Below are 17,890 nucleotides of genomic sequence, written 5' to 3'. Positions count from 1 at the left end.
AGGAGTTTTATCGCCAGATGGCTATTTTGAGCAAAAGGAAAAGAGCAAAATGTCCAATATGGTTCTACTTTGAAAAGTAAGTTAGTAAAAATGACATTGTGGGCTGCTATGTAAATGGTTGGTATTTTCAAAATGGTATAGGAGATTTAGTTATGCAGCTTCCATTTAGGTTAATATTTACAGTGTTGTTATAGCCGTGTTGGTCCCACTGGGATATTAGTGCATATTGTTTCTTTAATGTAAATTAATGGAATAAATGTGTCTAAATCCCCCATACTCTTTGAAAATTTGAGCCAGTGTGTCTCAATGACTCCGATCAGATCTGTTCCGTTTACAAGGGAAAAGATGATTGTTCGAACTGGCAGCCCCATGCGACCGGGATTTGACAGTGAAGTTACAACAACGATTAATTTGTCCCAAAGAGCTTTTCCTGCTGTCCTATATGCAGGATAGAGTTAGGCAGAAAATGGTTTTCCTGTCCCATCAGAAGTTTCAAGATTTAGAAAAAAATTATTTGAAATTTTGAAAACTTCCACAAACTGAAAATCTGAAAAAAATTTAGATTGGGTCAAAATGTTTTGTTTTCGTAATTTCATAACTTTTTATTTTGATTTTTGACCTTTAATTTTTTAAAACTTTTTTTACTATAAATAAACTTAAATTTCAAAATGAAAAGTCATTTCCACCTGAAAAACGGCACTTTTTTGTTCTGAAAATGTCAAAATGGGACTTTTCGATAATTTTAAAACTTTTTTTTTCAATTTTTTTTCACATGGCAAATTCATAAAAAACGATCTTTTCTTGAAACAGTTTCCATGTTGACAAACTGGCATATTCCAATGAAAAGATGTTTTGTCTAAAATTTCCCAGCTAGCTCTAATGCAAGGTCCACTGCGGGACTTGATCCTGACTTCTGATATTCAGGATTCCAATTAGACAGCTACAATCCACATTACCTGCAAGTCTTACACAAAGTGTCTTTTTATGCAGAATCTCAAGATGATTTCATAAGCTAGGAATACCCCCATAAGCACTTTTAGGCATTGACTGCACCCTTTGTCTTCTTAAATTCTCTCTGTCATTTCAACTGGATACAGTGTGTTTTCACTTTCTGTCCTAAACTCTTGTATATGACTAAACCACTGCTATGTTCTACCCCAGCACTGTCTGCATTTTAATGATGGGTGTCTTGATTTCTGGATGTGTATGACTCATAGCATGCTTTGGGTTCCTTTGGGATGAAAGCCTTGAGATAAATGTAAGATGTAATTGTTGGCTTTGTCCTGATCATGGAGGTGGTGGGGTAAAGAAATGAGTCCATCCTTTCATGGCGTGATCTCTCCCCTCCCCTCCAGTCACCCTTGCAGAATCCACTCTGTGGGTATTTTGGAGCATTCAAGAAAGGGGTTGTGTGAGAAGACAGCTGCTCAGTGCAGTGTTGTTATTATTATTATTATTTTATTTTATTATTATTTTATTATTATTTTATTTGAATTGCAGTAGCACTTAGGAACCCCACTCATGGACCAAAACTCCACTGTGCTAGGTGATGTGCAAACACAGACCAGAAAGATGGCCCTGCCCCAAAGAGCTTAGATTGTCTCCACACACCACATCCACATGCCAACCTCAGCAAGCACGAACTTAAGCAAGTTCCTCACTGCAGTGCGTGCTGCATCCCTGAGCACTGTTTCTAGGGGCAGTGGCCAGTGGGGCTGTCCCTGGTAGCACAGCCTCAAATGAATGGCAAATCTCCTAACACTTCTGCAGTGGGAAGGGGTAGGTGGCAAATCGTCCCCTACCCTCAGGGACAAATAAGAAAATTGTGGGTCCAAACTCTATTTCCCACTGCCTATTGAGGAATAATTCACATAGCAGAGCATCAACCTGCTATTATTAACAACCACCTCTCTGAACTATTCAGGAGAAGAGTTGGCCAGGTTCAGAAGGTGACAACTTTCCTAGAAGAATGGTGGCTGAGATATGCGGCCTTGAAGCAGAATGGTTGTAATAGGGCCTTTCTGGTGCCTGGCACCCATAGCCATTTTTCAGAGGCAGAGAGAGATTTTGCTGTTTCCATCAGTGATCTCTCAGTGCTTTAAGTGAATTTCTCTCTCCTCCCTTCCCCACCTTGCCTGAAACTGTGTCTCTCTCCACCTGAAGATGAATGGGTTGGATCCTAAAGAATGTGGAATACTATTTGGGGAAAGAAGAGGTGGTGGTGTTTTCCCTTTCCAGCCTGTATGTTTCTTTCTATAGAAATGTGTGGTGCAATGTTGCCTTCAAGTGAAAACAGAGGAGTACTGCAGGGTGGGGAGAGCCAGAAACTTTGAGCATCAGAATTGATAGTAGCAGACCTGGGAACTATTCTTAGAACTAAAAGGAGGACAGGCAAAGCTCTGAGCAGGAGAGGGAGCCAGTGAACATAAGCAAAATGGGGATCAACAATACTGACACACTAGCTCTGGCATCTCTTTGCAGTCCTAATAATCTCCACACCATTTGAGGCCTCTAGAGACCTCTCACAGAACAGACTGAGATTAGAAGCAATTTGGACTCCTCTCCAATCACTTACTTATGTATCTGATCGAGGGCTTTCTGTGAAGGGTTGGGGTTGCCAGGATGAGATCAAGCCTATTTTATTGTCCCATCCTCTCCCTACCCAGACTCACAGCTGACAAAGTGAGATGTGGTGACTCTGCGCATCTTTTTTGTGGCTAACCTCACAGATTTTTACTGAGAGTATTTTTCTTTTTGCTAACACTGGTGATTTACAGCAGACGAGGAAGAAAACATATCCTGAATACAGACTAACAAGAATTACAAGAGCTCTTCTTCTAGTTACAACTGCACGTCATCGCCCATTGTTCTTCTAAGCCAGGTATTTAAAACCAGATCAGTAGTGAGAACTAATTATTTTTTTCTGGCAGAATCATTTCTCTCTTTAAAAAATGTGACCTGCCTTGGAATTAATACGACAAAAAGAAGTGTCAGGGTCTGTGAAGATAAATTCAAACAAACTTTATCTTATTAAAGGCACAATTGGGAAGTTAAAATTTAGTCATTTAAAAACATGAGTTAAAAGTTATTTCAGGACCTACACATGTCCCTGAGTCTTCTGGCTCCTTTTTATGGTTTTGCAATCATATTTCCCTATTTTTTAAAAATGTAGTTTTCTCTCCCTTGTTGCTGTGTGAAAAGCCCACACAAATAAGAGGGAAAACTGATTGACACTACAGGAGAAACAGTGAAACTGACTATGCACAAAATGCTGTCAAATGTACAGAGCAAATAAATTGAAAAAACAGAGAAACATCTTTTTTTCCCCTCTAATCTCGTTCAGTCCTGCAATCTCAGGTGCTATTTGTAACAATAGGAAATAAAAGCATTCACACAGAAGTGAGATTTATAAATCAGGTGTGGTCCTTTTTAAAAGGTGATTTATTTTTGTCATGGTTACAGCCAGGAGTTGGCTGTCTCCTCTGCACCTGATTTGCGTGGGGGGAGAGTGCTGGAAGATTTTGGCAGCTGGGAAGACGGTTTGTCCTCGCAGATGTGGGAACACTGTAGGGAGCAAATGGGGGACATGTCCCTCAGCCCGGGCTTCTTAATGTCCTGTTGATGTCTCTGCCATTGCATGTCTCCCTCATGCATTCATACTTGTTTTCTCCCCTCCATATCCCCTCCAGCTTTTTTGTAGGCAGATATACCCATATGTGGGAAGTGATTGGATGCTGTGGAGTAGGTTGGGGGCAAATGTCACAGGGATGTGCAAGTGCAAATGTTGACAGCTGTCTAGGTTCGGTTGGAGGAGCCAGAGAGCTTTCCCGGGTGGATGTGGAAGGGTTGTGGCAAGCTGGAAAGTTGGGTAGTGGACACAGTTATGAGGGATGGGGCTGCTAAGTTTTGCAAATTGTTACAAGTTGGGCTGAATCCCAGAGCTGACCTCACAGCTGACTTGTCTCTAGACCTGAATTCTCTAGCAGTCGTCAAATAACTGCAATCATCACCCATTCATATTACATCATTTTGTTTCATTTCAATTACCATTCAAGCTGTGATGTCCCTTAGATGTACATCTCCATGTTTCTTCCTATTCTGGAAGGTGCTTTCCTCCATACTGCTGCAAGATGGCGTTGCAGAACAGGGAAATGAGCCCTGTGCCTGAAGATGGACCGGCCTCAGAGATACTTTTATGCAGTAGATGTTCTAGCAATAAGATGGGTTCCCTACAGCAATCAGCAAGTGACTGTGCCAGTCATTGAGGGGGAAAGGAAAGGAAAAGAAAGGAAAGCAATGTAACCAAATGATGTGCATGCGATCTGTAATCAGATCGCTTGCTGGACATTGAGGGCTGAATTCAGACCTGGTGTAAGGGTACAGCCCCTATGGAAGACTGTGGGCCAGATTCAACCCTGATATAAGGCAGGGGGTAAATTACATGTCTGCTGTAAGCTGGTAAGAAAATGGGTGTACCAGGCAGACCTAGGTAATGGAAAATGAGTATGGGGGACAACCCAGACATACTGCAGAGCCCTGTTCTAGATGGATTATATCTATTGCTGATAGAGACTTGAGGTTGTTGTGTCAATGCAGTGTGGAATTGACTTATGTAACACACACTCATCAGTCAAATGAATGCTTGGTGTTGAGGGCTTTCTTCTGCTGTGTTGCATTTTTCTTGTGTTAGTTGCTCTTTCTGCCATTTCCTACCTTTTGCCCCCTTAGCTTGTAAGTCTGACTGGTTTCATTCAGCTTACACCTAATTTCTGATCCATTTACACCACCTTTTACACTGTTGCTGGATTTGGCCCACAGAGCCCTACCGTGGACATACTCAGCACCCAGAACCACCATGAAGCAGCAGGGGAGGCATGGTTGGACAGCACCATGGAGAACCCCTCAGGGAGTAATGAGAAAGGAGTTAGTGAAGCTGGTGACCCTGGAGATGGTTACAAGCTGCATCTCAGTCCTCACTGATCATATCTCCTGTTCTGGACAAAGTTGGCAGATCCTCACTGCTGGCCATGAAGCTCCAGCATTATCATGCTCCTCTTAGCAGTTCTTCTCAGTACCTCGCAACACGGCCAGGGTGCAGCTGCTCTGGCCTAGCCATTCATGAGCATATTTTGCCCAGGCTATGTCTGCCTGGATCTTGGCAGATTGCTTATACGCTAACACTGTTGTTTTTAAAATCCTCTAGTAGTGTTAGCTTTGGCTAGGTTCAAGACCATGTCCTTGATCCTCATTCTGATAGGTATCTTTACCCATGTACCACTTGCCTGAGAGAGATCCTGTGACCTTGTCTTTGCTGTGCAGGGTGTGAGATTCCTTCCCCTGAGATCTCAGTCCATCTCTCCCCACTGCTAAAAATCATTTGAAACCATTCCCCCACACACTCCACTATGTGTTTTTCCTAAATGACCTAGTGGGGAGACAGTGTGGCCCAGTGGCTAGGGCACTAGTGTGGGAGTCAGGAAACCTAGGTTTTATTCCTGGGTCTGACATTGCCCCGCTGTGTGACTTTGGGCAAGTCCCTTCCCCTCTCTGTGCCTCAGTTTCCTCTCCCGCCCTTTGTCTGTCGTGCCTGTTGAGATTGTGAGCAATTTGGGGCTGGCTCTTCTATGTGTTTGTACAGGGCCTAGCACAGTGAGACCTCAATCTTGCTTGGGGACTATAGGAGCTATACAGTAATGATAACAATAATGTTCCTGTTTTTAGTGGATCAGACCTCCACACCTCTTCCCCATTACATTTGTGCTAATTGTATATTTGAATGAAGGTGGATTTTTATGCTATTGCTTTCATATATATTTCAGAATGGTTTTCATGTTGCGCCTGCCCTGAGCAGCTTGGCTAGAGGAGTGCGGCGATGGTGGGGGACACTTTGGTAGTAAAAGTGCTGCTATTATACTCTCCTCTCCCATCCTTTCTTACTCCCCCATTCATTACGGGAGAGTCGTCAGTGCCCAGAGCAACCATCTCTCTGAGCGGCACCCTGCATGCAGGCCCCCTGCGGAAGGAAGGCATGTTGCCTCTGCTGTATCATTTCCTCCACTCCTTGTGGAGCCTGCAAAAGGCCCATGGGCGGTGTGTGGGGCATGGAGGTCTGTCTCCTACCACCCCACAAGTATCCTGCTCAGAAGTGAAGACTGATGGATTCAGCACTAACTTTGTGCGGCCATCCCTCACTGATAAACTCCCCAGAGAGGGGATTTTAGGGCCAATAGGAGGTCCCTGTTGGGGCAGCTCCTATCCTGTCTTCCTTTTATTATTTCCTCTCTTATCTACCACCACAGTTCCCTCCCTTTTCTTTTCCCAGTTATTTCTGTTTACATGCTCTTCGTTCTCCCTTTCCTCCCTTCATTTCTCTCCTCCTCCTCCCTTTTGTTTGCAGTTATTCTGTCCCTTCCTTCCCCCTTTCTCTTTCTCTTTCTCTCTCTCTCTCCCTCTTTCTAGTTGCTGGATATTATGAGCAGTGACAGCAGCCACTCTGAGCTGGAATCTGGGGAGATAACAGCATTGCCATGAGAAACAGTCTCTGCGACTACAATTAGCAGCCTCACTGTTATCTTTCACCTGGACAGAACTGCCTTATCACTGCAACTTCTTGGAAAATTCAGGGTCCCAGATACCGATTGCAGATACCATGACTCTGGCATTCTCGTCCGCTTTTCAAGCTGCTGGAATCTCTCTTTGGCTCCCCTCTCCATACGATTAGCTTTGCATCCCTCTTGTGCTGCTGTCAGATGTAAAGCAGGCGTTGAAGCTTTCCAAAAGGGGGATGGTGGAGGCAGAGGCTCTGGGTGAGCTAAGGAGAGATGCCATGTTTACCTGGTGTCAGCAGCAACATGAGTGTATGAATCAAAGACTGTTTAACTCCATACATTTCTGAAGCTCAAAACCAGAATTAAAATGACATGTCAGTCCCTGTGGCTGCTTTATCTTTGGGCCTCTCTATTGCGTTTCCAGTTAGGGTCAGTTGTGCTTGTTAACTGCTGGACTGGGACATCCCCCTACCAATTCATTACACAGAGGCCACTGAAAAGCTATCAGCTAGTAATTTGAATTCCATGAGTTTGCTTCCAAGTCTTTTTTCTTCTCCTCTGAGAGTGACCTTTAACAACTATTCCTCAGACCTGGACTTATTGCCATTGCTCTCCAGGGCACCCTGTCCCTGGCAAGCCCCACCTATCTCAGGAAAAGGAGACCCAGACTGACTGAGTGCATCATGCTAGATGGAGCCTAATCCAGCCCCTTTTATCTTGCTTTGCATTCTCCCTCTTTTGGATGCATTTCCCCTCTGAGTTTGCTCTTTAAATACAACTCTACCCTGGGAACAAACCCTGATTCCAAACATCCCTGAACTTTGAGGAAGTTTGAATTCAGATCTAAACTCCACAGGTTGGGTCATCTCTATCCAAGCCTACTGCGGGTCCACCCTTTCCACAGATGACTTCCTTTCAACATTTCATCCATTTCAATTCTTTCCTTCATGTACATCCATTCCTCCTCTCATACATTTGAATCTAATTATTTACGGCCATGGTTACTGTCATTAGATGCCTAACTAACCAGTTTTCACCCATGTATTAGGTAGAAAGACATCTAAATGAACCCAGTGGTACCTGCACACAACTAACTGGAAGAGTAAAACTACTCCTGCAGTTATTGGGTGCAAAAGGAGGCAGAGAATTAAAGACATGGCCCTTAAAAGGTGGATCCATTCTGTAAAAGTGGCCTTGTGGATTGCCACATAGGGCCAATTTACACTTAATAATTGGATTGACTTAGCTTCCTTGCTCAGGGCTGTGAAAAATTTCACACCTTGAGCACCGTAGTTAGGTTGAGCTAACCCCTGGTGTAGACACGGCTAAGTCAATGGAAAAATTCTGTGGACCTAGCTACCTCCTCTGGGAGGGGTGCGTAAACTACATTGTTGGAAAAACCGTTGATATAGGAAGTGTCTACAGAATGATGCTACAGCGGCACAGCTGCAGTGCTGTAACTGTGTCTGTGTAGGGCCATAGATTCTCTCTTTCTCTGATTCCTGTTCAAATTTGCTCACTTCACAAGTAAAAAGATGTTTGAAGGGCAGTTTTATCTAGTGGATAGACCTCTGGAGTCTCTTCGCCTGTGTTTCTCCTTCCACTTTTTGTCCATTTGATCTGTTTAGACTGTAAGTCCTATGGGGCAGGAGCTGTCTCTTACTGTGTGATTGTTCAGAATTTGGCACAGTACGGCTCCAATCCCAATTGGGGTCTTTTGGCGCTACTGTAATATTACTGTTGCTAGTAGTGTTTTATCTAATTGCCAGCTTTGTAAATTCATCCTGAGACCATAGAGTCAGGCTGTGTTTTCCCAGCTCATGCGTCATCAACCATAATAAAGACTGTGCTGCCTTCCATGACGTCTGTCAATTGCATTACCGTCAGTGGGGTTCCACAGGTGTCACTGAGGGCATCATTTGAGGACAGTGCAATTACACCGGTGACTCTGCAATTGGAACTCAATTCTCTTGCTGATGTAGGAGACAGAATGGAATCCAGCACCCTCTCCCAGGACTTTTGTGTGGCTTCTGCAGGCCTGATAGTAGTAAAAACCTGCTTTGTTCACAGAGTGAATATAACTCACTCTGAATACATACGGGCAGTAGATCAGCTGAGCAAAAGGCTGCAATTTTTACCGAGTCGCTTTTAGAGTAGAACCGCACTTGTATCTTTCACTAAAGTGGGTGGTCCGCTCCTGGAGACAGTCCCAAACGAGCACTGCCCCTGCTGTTGGTTGCCTCACTCCAAATGATACTTTTAAGCACTGCTCACTCGGTGCTTTCCGTTTCCCCCCTAAGTAATCTTCAGCTGCAATAGCGGGTCTATAATTGCTTGCCATATCTCATGACCCCTTTTCTGAGGGATGGTGTTAGTTTCACCTACTTTCCTGTCCTCGGGAGTTGAATCTGTCAGCAGAGAAAGCCTAAAAATACTCTCATTTCCTTTACAACTCAGGGAAGCATGTTGCCTGAATGTGGGGTTTGTCCAACATAGGAGTGCCCAGTCTTTTCAACACAGCCAGTGCTGTTCTCTGCACTACCCCTGTGTCACCCTGCCAGGAAATCTGATCCTCTCCTTAGGCAGCTCCACTTTGAATCCTTATTAAAAACAGAAGAAAAGATAGATGGATCTTCAGAAGAAACCCGGTTTGATCAACTCCCAATGTTTGGATGCTTGTCTGATCTTTTCACGTGTGCGCAAATTTGGCTAGAAATTTCACAAAAGAGGATTTGACCATCCTAGTGGTCAAATGGATCTTCCAGTGGATTTCCTCTTTCTGATGAATCTGAAAATACCATAAGAACAACTTTTCTAACTAAGCCACTGAGATGTCCCGCTGCGTAAGTTGCATCATCATATTCTTTTGCTGTGCCCTGGTCCTTCCTGATTCCAACCCGACCTATTTTTTGTCACCCCACTTATTTGTTACATTTGTTCTAAAACTCGATTGGAGGCTCTTCAAAGCAGTTTAAAGTGCCTGGTGCAACTCTAAATAGTGTAAAAATCAATAATAATAGTCATTTCTTCCCCACCCCCAGTCCCGGCCAGAATTGAGAAATTCAGAGGGGCATTCATTTTCCTCCCCTAGCCAGCTCCCATCCTCTGCAGTGTGACATTTGGCATGTTTTGTTGCTTCTCTAATTACCGTTTTGCCTGCTTTACTCTAGATATCACAGAATCACAGAAATGTATATCTGGAAGGAAACTCGAGAGGTCATCTAGTCCAGCCCCCTATGCTGAGGCAGGACTAAGTATGCCTAGACCATCCCTGACAAATGTTTGTCTAACCTATTCTTGAAAACCTCCAGTGACAGGGATTATACAATCTCTCTTGGAAATCTGTTCCAGTACTTAACTATCCTTATAGTTTGAAATCTCCCTCGCTACACCATTCTGCTCATCAGACTGTTTTCAGTTTACTAGCTCCAAACATCCCTGAATTCTGAACCCAGAGCAGGATCCAGATTTTGAAACGGGCTCCATCTTCAAGGCGTTCCCGCCCCCCAAAAACAGATCCAGGCATCCCTGAACTGTGGGTTGCTTGAAATCTGGACCAGAATTTTGCAGCAGGCTCATCTCCATCTTCTAACCTCATATCAAGTATTTAAAACCTGATGCCAGTGTGATCATCCCAGAACCTTAGATGGACCCTAAGCCCAACCATAAAGCCGGATCCTGATATCCCATTACTAGCAATAGACATTTTACCATAGACTTCAATGAAATCAGGATTAGGCCTTTATTTATCTTCCAGGGCTCATTACTTAATGTTACATTCCAGAATGTGCCAGTTTTTCACTGCTCCCTGTAACGCTGATAGCCAACCAGTACTCTCTCCATGAAAACATTTTCCCCTTTCTGAGAGTGAGGAGTTATTGAGCTTGCCACCCTCACCTGCCTCTGTTCCTTTGAAAGGCCTCTCTCAGCAGTGCCGACTTTTCTCCAGCTGCTTTGGCGATCTCTAGAATGCTCCAAGAACTGCCGAGCAGCCTCGATTGCTCTGACTCTTCTTCTGTGCTAGCCAAAGTCTTTCTCATTGGCCTCTCCAGAGTTGTTGTCACATACACCCCCTTCCTGCATTATATTTTCACCCTTCCTCCTGCTTTGGTTCATGCACTCCTTTTAAACCAACACATACACATGCTAGAGCCATGGAAAAAAGATACAACAATTGTTGTTCTGAAGAACGTTGATAAATGAAGTAATTCTGAGTGTCCAGGCCAGTCATCGGCAACACAACAGATTAATTTAATCCTTTCCCTTTCCTTATACTGGGGCACAAGCAGCGTCCAGTTCATCTGTTCAGGAAGTCAGACACGTGTTATGGAACTGTCCATTAGCTCTTATGCATTTATTATTTTGCAATGAGAGCCACAAATCCAACACACAGAATAAACTGTCCCTTCCTAAACACCCAAGCCCCTATTTGCAAAAGTGGCGTGTAATTTTGGGTGTTTCATTTTTCTGGTTGCCCAATATTAGTACCCACGGTCTGATTTCCAGAGGTGCTAAGCATCCTCCACCCCTGTTGGCTTCAATAATGGCACTTAGCAGCTCTGAAAAATCAATTGGCTAAAGTTGGGCCCCCAAATTGAGTGAACACTTCTGAAAATCTGGGCCCAAAGGTTTAGCAAAGACCTTCAAATATAAAGCCAGGGGCCCAAATTCATCACAGTCACTTTTTGCTCTGCACTGATACAACTGTGAGCTGATGTGTGTGCAAACCTTGATTTGCATGCACACCTACCTATACAATGAGTATGAAAATGAGGGTTTGTGCGTGTGCACCAGAGATGTACATGTATGCAAGTGTCTGCAATGTGACATGCACACTTTAGAAAATCTGGGCCTGTATAGTTATCCTACAGACAGTGATAGTAAGTTCTTTAGAGCAGGGACTGTCTCTCACTATCTGTTTGTACAGTGCTTATCACCATGGGGCCCCGAGCTGGCAGGTCTCTAGATGCTACCACAACAATAAATAAATAAAACAAATAAAATAATAATCTTTTGAAGCAACCTAACAGCAGTAACTTGCAGCCCCCCTACAATTGTCTTTCTATTGATTTTCTGTTTTCATTTCAATTTAACAAACTGCAGAGCGTGCCTTATTCTTTTTTACTTCATTAAACGGACAATCAGTTTAACACAGGACTCCTGAATGTGAGCTCCTCTAGGCCTTTCCCAGCCTCCCACTGCCTGGCAGCTTCTCCTAAAGTCTCACTCCCTGCACTTCGCTGCTGCATTTATATCCTGGAGAGACAGAGTCCTTGAAATCTGAGCAGGAATCATGAGGGAGAGGCTGACTGACAGATGTGCTTCAGCATGAGAATGGGACAGGGAGGAGCACTTAAAATGTTCTTAGATACAAAATGAAGATTACTTGAGAGATGGGGAATCTCATAATCTTGGTTCCAGTGCTTTCATTAGCATGATACTCCTTATTCTTTCCATTGACCTCAGCTAGAGTTGCACTGGGCCTGTGTACACCACAAGGGGAGTTTGCTGTAACACTGTTTGATCTTTGCGGCGTAGACCAAGCTAGACCTTGTTTCACCCATACTAGGGAACCATGTTACCGCCCCGATCTTTGCAGCCTGTCTTATCACAGATACGATTGTAACATAGCATCAGAGTTCCTTACACTTCCCACAGCAGCAGTGCCCTATGGCACTATTTTTCCAGCACTGGAAGAACACCAAGTTTTTTTTTTCTAAGTTATTCTCTGTTGGAGCCATTGCCCTCTCTGCACTGAGGCCTTCAGAGCACACTTTCATAAGGCTCCCTCTGTTTTTAAAGAATTCCTAAATAAACTCCAAACCACATTTTTACAAGCAAGAAAAGGTTATAATTCAAGGCCACAGCTGGCAGCTTCCTAGGAGATAGGAATTCTATCTTCACCATAATTTCTCTTGTCTTTAAACTCCTGAGTCACCGTTTTACATTCTTGATCAAGAAGTCATGAGGTTTTGATTTGGAAATGGCATTTTACGCTGGCATGGATGTCTTTCACGAGGGAAAATGTACAGAAAAAAATAGATCAAAGTATATTGTTAACTATTAGCATAAGGACAGGTTTCAGAGTAGCAGCCGTGTTCGTCTGTATCCGCAAAAAGAACAAGAGGACTTGTGGCACCTTAGAGACTAACAAATTTATTGGAGCATAAGCTTTCGTGCACTACAGCCCACTTCATCGGACGCATAGAATAGAACATATAGTAAGAAGATATATATATACACAGACATACAGAGAACATGAAAAGGTGGAGTAAGAGGCTAATTAATTTCTCCTGCTGCTAATAGCTCATCTTAATTAATTAGCCTCTTACTCCACCTTTTCATGTTCTCTGTATGTGTGTATATATATATCTTCTTACTGTATGTTCCATTCTATGCGTCCAATGAAGTGGGCTGTAGCGCACGAAAGCTTATGCTCAAATACATTTGTTAGTCTCTAAGGTGCCACAAGTACTCCTGTTCTTTTTATTAGCGTAAGAAAGGGCATATGGGGTCAAACCAATAGTCCATCCTGCCCTGTATCCTGTCTTCCGATGGTGACCGGTGTCAGATGCTTCAGAGAGAATGAACGGAATAGGGCAGTTATCAAGTGATCCATCCCTGGTCATCCACTCCCAGTTTCTGGCAGTTGTAGGTTTAGGGACACCCAGAGCATGGGGTTGCATCCCTGATCATCTTGGCCATTGATAGACCTGTCCTCCATGAATTTTTGTAATTCTTTTTTGAATCCAGTTATTCTTTTGGCCTTCACAGCATCCTCTGGCAATGAGTTCCACAGGTTAACTGTGCATTGTGGGAAGAAGTACTTCCTTGTGTTTCTTTTAAACCTCCTGTCTATTAATTTCATTGGGTTACCCCTGGTTCTTGTGTTATGTGAAGGGGTAAATAACACTTCCCTATTCACTTTCTCCACACCATTCATGATTTTATAGACCTCAATCATATCCCCTCCAAGTCATCTCTTTTCTAAACTGAACAGTCCTAGTCTTTTTAATCTCTCCTCATATGGAAGCTGTTCCATACCCCTAATCAGTTTTGTTGACCTTCTCTGTACTTTTTCCAATTCTAATATATCTTTTTTGAGAAGGGGCAACCAGAACTGCATGCAGTATTCAAGGTTAATAATAATAATTATTAATTGTATTGTGGTGGCACCAAGGGACCAGGACCCGATTCAGCTACTTGCTATACAAGCATAGAACAACAAAAAAAGACAGTCCCTGCCCTAAAGACCATAATGTTGTTTCGCTGTGAAACATAGGGACAGATGTTTCTCCACCTCCCACCCCGCCTCCCACCCAAATGGAAACAAAATCTTTGTTTTTAAATTAAGTTAATGCTGGGAAAAGATGGCATTTAGTGCTACCAATGGTGCTCTGTAATTGAAGCTTGTGCATTGGTCAGATGAGCATGGATAACAGCAGCACAAGGAAAGGAGGACTTGTGGCACCTTAGAGACTAACAAATTTATTTGAGCATAAGATTATTCCATAACTAGCCCTGCAAGTAGTTCTGCATGGTCCTGTGTCCCCTGGGATTGCTTGAAAGCTGAAGATCTGACGGGCTTTGTCCCTGCCAGCCATTCCATTTCTAACTGGCAAGCACGATGGAACCCATGATGGCAGCTGGAATTTGAAGTGGAAATTCAAAGGAATTTTCATTTCTGATAGCACCTGGCATGAGATTGCTTTTAATACACATGGGCAGATGGTTTTCCAGCAGTTTTCAACTCCTTCTCAACCTAAAAAGATCATTGAGATCAACACATCAGACATGATCCAATAGAAATGTTCCACAATTACTTCCAACCTTATTACATACTTCAAGAATCCCATTGGTTTCCCAATATCTTACCCCTGTATAGCAGTACAGGCTTCACAATGGGCTTGCTCTAATTCCACTCATACCATGGTTCCAGCTGTAGAACAGTAGAAGTAAAAAGGCAGTGAGCATTGTCTCTTACCATTATGTCCAGATACTTACCAGGAATATTCAGGAATGAACAAACTCTCTGTAACCTTTGGTTTACCATTGCTGCATGTGTTTGCAACTAAAATGACTACTGTCACCACTGTGGCAGAGGCAGGTTGACAGCAATTGTCTTTTATTGTGTGGCTATTGAATCATGTCTGCTACAGCCAAGTGCAGATACCATGTAAATACCTTGGAAATCAGGGGTGGGCAAACTATGGTTTACGGGCTGGAGCCGGCCTGCCAGCCATTTTAATCCAGGCCTTGAGCTCCCACTAAGGAGCGGGGTGTGGGGCTTGCCCCACTCTGGTTCTCCAGCTGGGAAGTAGGGTCGGGGGCCACTCCATGCGGCTCCTGGAATCAGCGGCATGGCCCCCTTTCGGCTCCTGTGCTTAGAGGCAGCTAGGGGCTCTGCTCTGCACACTGCCCCCGCCCCAAGTGCTGCCTCTGCCGCTCCCATTGGCCGGGAATCGTGGCCAATGGAAGCTGCAGGGCTGGTGCCTGCAGATGGGGCAGCGCGCAGAGCTGCCTGGCCGCTCCTCCATGTAGGAGCTGGAGAAGGGACATGCCGCTGCTTCCAGGAACTGCTTGAAGCAAGCACCGCTCGGAGCCTGCACCCCTGAGCCTCCCCTCACGCCCCAAACCCCTGCTCCAGCCCTGATCCCCCTCCCACCCTCTGAACGCGTTGGTCCCAGCCCAGAGCACCCTCCTACACCCCAAACTGCTCATCCCCAGCCCCACCCCAGAGGCCGCACCCCCAGCTGGAGCCCGCACCCCACGCCCCACCCCAGCCCGGAGCTCCCTCCCACACCCTGAACTCCTCATTTCTGGCCTCACCCTGGATCCCGCATCCCCAGCCAGGGCCCTCACCCCCTCCTGCAACCCAACTCCAATTTTGTGAGTATTTATGGCCCACCATACAATTTCTATTCCCAGATGTGGCCCTCGGGCCAAAACGTTTGCCCACCCCTGTTGTAAATACTTTGATAGACCCAGCTGGACTCTCATTTTTTCCTGGAAGGGATGCTCCTAAGTTACAATATATGTTTTTCCCTTCTAACTGCAGTGTGAAAAGAGAGAGGGCACAGGCTGAGGCCAGTCCCTCAGAAGATGAGAAGATTCAAATGGAAACTACAACAGAACAATTTGCTGGGAAAATTGGCTATGTGTTTGAATTCAAAACAAATTTCAGTTCAACTGTATTTGCTTTCTGCAAATATTCGAGCACTCGAGCTTTTCTAGCATGAAAACTCCTAAACCATGACTTTTTTTTAGTTCCAGTATTCACCAACGCAAATGTTGGTTAGGCAGCATGGTCCCTGGAAATGGACAGGGTATTGGGCTAGGAGTCAGAAAAGCTGGGTTCTATGACTGGCTCTGCCACTGATCTGCTGTGGCACTTTGTACAAGTCACTTCATCTCGGTTTCCTATTTACCTGTCTTGTCTGTTTAGAGTGTAAATTCATTGGGGGAAGGTCTGTTTCTTGCTATGTGTTTGTATAGCACCTAGCACAATGAGACACTGATCTTATTTGGACCTCTAGGTGGTAGTGTAATATAAATAAAAATAGTAAAAATCATAATATGTGCTGAACACCATGGAGTAGGTTGAAAATTTGCCAGTCAAATATAAAACTAATAATTTTGCACTGTGTTGTTTGGTTCCGTAAGTCCTCCAATCAGGAAAAAGGAACACTATAATATGACTTGTGTAATGTCTATTTAGAGTGGCATAAATTCTGGTTGTATATTCAATTGCAAACTGCAGGTTACTTGCAGAACTATTTGCTCAAGATAGTCACAAATTTAATATGAAAGTGAGAAGTTTATGATCTGCCTAGGCAGTTTATTAACTGGAAAAATAAGATGAAATTCCTGGAATAAATTATTTGTTTTGACTGACATACATGATGCTATAGTGGCTGTAATTCTGCTTTATTAGAAAGTGAGCTGCAAGGAGCTCAAGCAGTTATGGTCCATACCTCCCAGCAAGTCATCACAGACTCTCTTCAATGCAAGGGTGTAGGAAGTGGATGTGTTGTGGTGTAGCTAGTGAGGTTTATACAGAGCAAATCTATAAGGGCTACAACCAAGTAGGAGGCAAGAAGGTGGCTAAATCTACTGCTCCCTCTCCCTCATTCATAGTAGGAGGTGACCATAGGCCAGTTACGTGGTGAGGTTGCTCTGAAGTTCATTTAGATCTGGATACCTGTCTCTCTGTGCCTTTGTACAGTTTATGATAGCACAACCCCTCGTTACTCAGGCTTTGCTGTGTTTTATAAGACTGGACCCCCTCAGGAATTGCCAGGATTACATCACCCATCACTGACATGTAGCCACGCCGGGAGTGGAATGCGATTCCACAGCACTATGCTTCAGGACATGAAAAATAACTTTACTAGCTGAAATTTTAGGGAGAATGGTAGTTGGCAGAATGTAATTACCTGAGCTGGATTTTGGCCACGACTCTGACCCAACTCTTGCAATGAATGCAGTGAGATCTTTAACAATCAGGAGCGGCCAGAATCTCCGTTTTACATCTTATCTGTAAGCCTCCTGGTGCAAACTGTAGCTTGGCATGGGGCCATTTCCTGTGACAGCTGGTAAGATGCACTTTCCCTTTGCACAGTGGTTAAAGATAATCGGCGGCAGGATTATGCACAGGCTGTTGCTAGGTGGCAATGCACCTTAAACAAAGAAATATTACAGGTCATGGATTCCTTCAAATCACATGTAAGCTTGTGAAGTCCATCTTATCCAAAGGCTTAAATTGGATTAGTTATTTTTAAACCTCACAGAAGGAGCATTAAAAATGTGCTTTTAATGCAAGCAGCCATAAACAATTCCTGCCTTGGGGCCTGGGTTTGCTCTTTCGGAATTCTCCCCCTTCCCCACCCCCTGCCCCATAAATAATCCCAGCTGAAGAAGGAAAAAAATAGTTTCCAGGCCTGGCCTCCAGTTCAAGTCACCAGCCTGGCTTTTTCCACATCTTCCTTACTTTAAATCCTGGGATTTAGCTGCTCTGCTTTGCTCAGGGACCAGCAGATTTCTAAGATTTCATTTACAGCTGCACATTCCGATTGTTGCTGAAATGACTGTAATAGAGCAAATCACATTGGGCTTGCATCTGTATACAAATCCTCAGCAATTGTCACATCTTTAAGCAACGTGTCCCATATTTAAGACACGTGGGTTAATTTAGCAGTCATAAAAATGAAGAACTAAGCAGAATGGACTGGAGACAATGCAGGCAGCTTCCCTACACCCTGTTACCAAGCTCTGCCAATGCACCTCAATCCTGACTGCAGCACCAGTCTTGGGTTCCTCTATACAACTTTGGCAACATAACT

This window comes from Natator depressus, chromosome 8 (genome assembly GCF_965152275.1).
Source record: "Natator depressus isolate rNatDep1 chromosome 8, rNatDep2.hap1, whole genome shotgun sequence".
Lineage (NCBI taxonomy): Eukaryota > Metazoa > Chordata > Testudines > Cheloniidae > Natator > Natator depressus.
Note: the sequence above shows the minus strand (reverse complement) of the source record.